Below are 4,544 nucleotides of genomic sequence, written 5' to 3'. Positions count from 1 at the left end.
ACTATGTGCCTCCTCCATGATCAATTTATTCAATTCACCGATCCGAGGAACATAAATACGATCTTTTATCCTCAAAGCTCTCTCACTATCAAGAGTTGCATCCTTGGCTTCTCCTTTTGACACCTTGTCTTTAATCTTACATAAATCACCATCATCAAATTGTTGAGCCCAAATCTCCTCCTACAAGGATGACCTTGCCTTCATATAACCCAACACCTTACCAGATTATGAAATATGAAGCCTCACAAAGCTATTGGCCAAGGATTGGACATCCCTAGCTAAAGGACGCTCGCCATCCTATAACAAGGCTAGACTACCCATACTTACCGCCTTTTGACTCAATGCATCTGCTACCACATTTGCCTTTCCCGGATGATTAAGAATAGTCATGTCGTAATCTTTGAGAAACTCCAACCATCTTCGCTGCCTCAAATTGATATCCCTCTGATTGAATATATGCTGGAGACTACGATGATCCGTGAACACCTCACAATGCACACCATAAAGATAATGTCTTCAAATTTTCATGCAAACACAACAACCGCCAACTCCAAATCATGAATAAGATAGTTCCTCTCATGAACCTTCAACTGCCTCAAATCATAAGCTATCACCTTCCTCTTCTGCATCAATACTCAACCAAGACCGATTTGAGAAGCATCACAATATACAACAAAACCCTCTCCCTCAACGGGTAGGGTCAAAATAAGAGCAATAGTCAATAAAGTCTTATAAAACCCTTGCTCAACAAATCCTGAAACTACTCCTTCAACTATTTCAATTCAGCTGGTGCCATACGATAAGGAGGAATGGAAATAGGTTGAGTGCCTGGCTCTACGTCAATACAAAAATCAATATCACGATCAGGTGGAAGACCTGGTAAATCTATCGGAAATACCACCAAAAATTCACTCACCATCGGAATAGACTCAAGCATAGGAGTCTCAACATTAGTATCTCGAATGTGCGCCAAGTAAGCCAAAAATCCTCTCTCTACCAAGTGGCGAGACTTCAGAAATGATATCACCCCTTTAGGGGAATGACTAAGAGAACCTCTCCATTCTACTATAGGAATTTCAGATATAGCTAATGTAACTGTCTTGGCATGACAATTTAAAATTGCCTGATAAGGAGATAATCAATCCATACCAAGAATCACATCAAAATCTACCATATCTAAGTCTTTTAAATCTGCATGAGTGTCATATCCCATCAAGGTAACTATACATAATCGATGCACCCGATCTACCACTACAGAATCCCCAACAGGAGTAGAAACATGTATCGGCAAATCAAACACAATATATCTAGACTCGAAGCAAAATATGTGGACACATAAGAATAAGTAGAGCCTGGATCAAATAATACAATAGCTGGTCGATGACAAACTGGAATAATCCATGTGATAACAACATCTGAAGCCTCAGTCTCTGGCCTACCCGAAAAAGCATAACAATGAGAACGATCGCCCTCAGATTGTGAACCTCCATGAGCACCACCTCGACCAGAAGGAGATTCACCTCTACCTGAATGAGAACCACCTCTGCCACTTTGTACACCTCCCCTAGTTGGAGGTTGTGCAGCCCTGAAAGTCGAAGCCTGAGAACCCTGATGCAATCCACCACGTCTGGTTCTAGAGTAATCTCTCACAAAGTGTCCCATATCACCACTCTCAAAACAACCCCTACGAGACGTAGGCTGATGAGAGGAACCTGAATGAACAGAATGTCCTTCACGGCCTACAGGTCTAGAAGATGAACCCTGTTAAGTATGCACCGAACTCGAAGAACTATGCCCAGCGTAACCAGCCTCAAACACTGGTATAGCAGCATGAATGGGTCTGCTAGACTGAGAGTGATAACCTCTCCCTAAGTAACCTCGACTCCTAGGCGGAGCACCACCATAATCACCTGAATAACGGGTCCTCTTACCCTCACGATGTTCAAATCCCTTGCGTCGAATCATTTCAAACTCCTTAGCAACATCTACCATCTTCTGGAACAAAACACCAGAAGTAGCCACCTGAGAAACTCCCATATGAATCAGAATAATCATCCCCTAAGGACATCATGCCATGGCTGAGAGAATACCACACGAGAATAGATCACCTTGGAACTTGAGGTGCTGGAGACTGGCTAGAGCTGAGGGCAAGTTGAAGTCGTTGGTACACTCGTTGCACTCTACAAAAGGAAAACAAAGAACCCTGTATTGAGTATATATCATCGGTCGACTCAAAATAGTAACTAATATGCATAAAGTAGTAGTATAAAATCAACTATAGCACTAAGCAGGTGATGAACAATAAACAACATGAACAAGTGACAACTGAAGCAAGTACGTAATCAATCACAATATCAAGCACACACACGAGGACTCACACCACGCTAATTTGGGAAATGGGTTCTTTGAGATTGAGTACATTCAGTTAATTCAATATGTTTTCCTCTTTAATATAATTGTGTTGGAACGTGACACCCCATCCAATAATACTGTGTCGAAACGTGACACCCGATCCATAATACCATGTCATAACGTGACACCTGATCCAATAAATCCATTTCGGAACGTGACACCTGATCCTATAATACCATGTCAGAATGTAACACCCGATCCTATCATACCGTGTCGGAATGTGACACCCGATCCAATAATATTGTGTCGGAACGTGACACCCGATCCTATAATACTGTGTCGGAACGTGACACATGATCCAATAATACCATTAAGTCATTTGTCATTCTTTATCATCTCTTTCCAATTCCTTAACAATATTTCATTAAGCCTTCTTTATTCAAGACGTCACATTAATACAACAAGTTTAAGATTATGGACTTCGCGATCTTGGAATTACAGACCAATCACAACAACACATATATTATCCAAACTAGAACAACCAAGTACATAGAAAACTTAACATTATCACTCAATGAATATCAATCACTATTAAGAATCTATCTATCATATAGAACAACACCATAACCTACCTCCATTGAAGAATCGAAGTCAAGCAAGCTACTTCTCCAATGTTTTTCCTGTCCTCAATGCTTCCGAACCTTTTCAAACCATCAATTATATATGCATAATTTGTAAGTTAACGAGTCTATAGACACCCCTATTACTATATCTAGCCTAGACCCGAAGATTCACCTAATTCTATAATCAATTTCCTAAAGTTCAAACCTAAGGGTAAGTCTTAATTCCTCCAATTAACATAACTTTAATGAAATTTAAATAATTCGATACACCTAATATTTAATTATCTATCTCAATATATTAAAATATAGTTTATAATGTGAAAACAAAATATTAATAAATAAAGATGGAAGCCACTAGTCACGAAACCAGTGGCAGACGGACTAACATCAACCCAAACCCAATTCCTATACATCAGTTACTGCCCAATTACACATATATAACATATATATAAAACCTTCCCTGCAACCTGCCCAATCATCACGTTCTTAACTTTGCCCTATTTCAATTTTCCAATCAGTCAACATATATACCCACTGACACCAATCCACCAACTTTATACAATTATCAATGCTATCTATTTGATATTACATAAATACTATATTCAATTCAAACTTAGATAGTTAGTAAATTATAAAGAAGCGTACCAGTAAAATCGATCTTTGAAGTCGCCGCTTTCTCTTTGTTTTCCTCTTCCCCTCTTTTCTTTTCTTCTACAAATTATTTACTACACTAATTATTTAAAGACTAATTATAAAAGTGATAAAAGTGACTCACTATTAATATTAATGTTATTTTCTTTAACCACCAACTAAATTAATTATTTAAACTACCCCCTTAATTTCATAATTGTGGTTACGAATAGTCCAAAATATCCATTTAGAATCTATCGGAAAGTATTTTATAAAATAAAAAGCTCTTGTACTCAAAACGACCGAATGGATCGTTACATTTGATACCAATTTACCCATCGTTCGCCCTCGAATGATCAAAAAGGCGAGGGTAAAAAAAAGGTACCTGAATCGATAAAAATGTGTGGATATCTTTCATGCATTTCAACCTTACTCTCCCAAGTGGACTCTTTAACAAGCCGATTTTCCCACCAAACTTTGATAGATGCAATCTCCTTTGACCTCAACTTGCGGACCTCCCTATCTAGAATAGCTACATGCTCCTTCTCATAAGACAAATCCTCATCAAGTAGGATTGAATCCCAACGAATAATATAGTTCCCATCACTATGATATTTCTTCAACATAGACACATGAAACACTAGGGTAAAGTCAATTCACAGGCCACCTCTCTCACACACTTAAGAACTTTAAATGTTCAAATATACCGTGATCTAAGCTTAACTCGCTTACCAAACCTCATCACACCCTTCATGGGTGAATCCTTTAGCAACTCTTGCTCTCCCTCCATAAATTTCAAGTCCATGAACTTTCGGTATGCATAATACTTCTGCCTGCTCTAAGTTGAATGAATTTTACCTTTTCTAGAGGTTCCCTCAAAATATCAGTATCACAAGTTCTCATCTCAAATGCATCAAACCAATCAATTGAAGACCTACA

General features: G+C 38.5%; 1 pseudogene; it reads right to left on the bottom strand.

Annotated features, from left to right (window-relative positions):
* Positions 1 to 1,251: 1,251 nt before the first annotated feature.
* LOC125861492 (uncharacterized) lies at positions 1,252 to 2,037 on the bottom strand (annotated as a pseudogene).
* Between the last annotated feature and the right edge of the window lie 2,507 nt (positions 2,038 to 4,544).

This window comes from Solanum stenotomum, chromosome 4, assembly GCF_019186545.1.
Source record: "Solanum stenotomum isolate F172 chromosome 4, ASM1918654v1, whole genome shotgun sequence".
NCBI lineage: Eukaryota > Viridiplantae > Streptophyta > Magnoliopsida > Solanales > Solanaceae > Solanum > Solanum stenotomum.
Note: the sequence above shows the minus strand (reverse complement) of the source record. Positions and strands in the feature narration are given on the sequence as shown.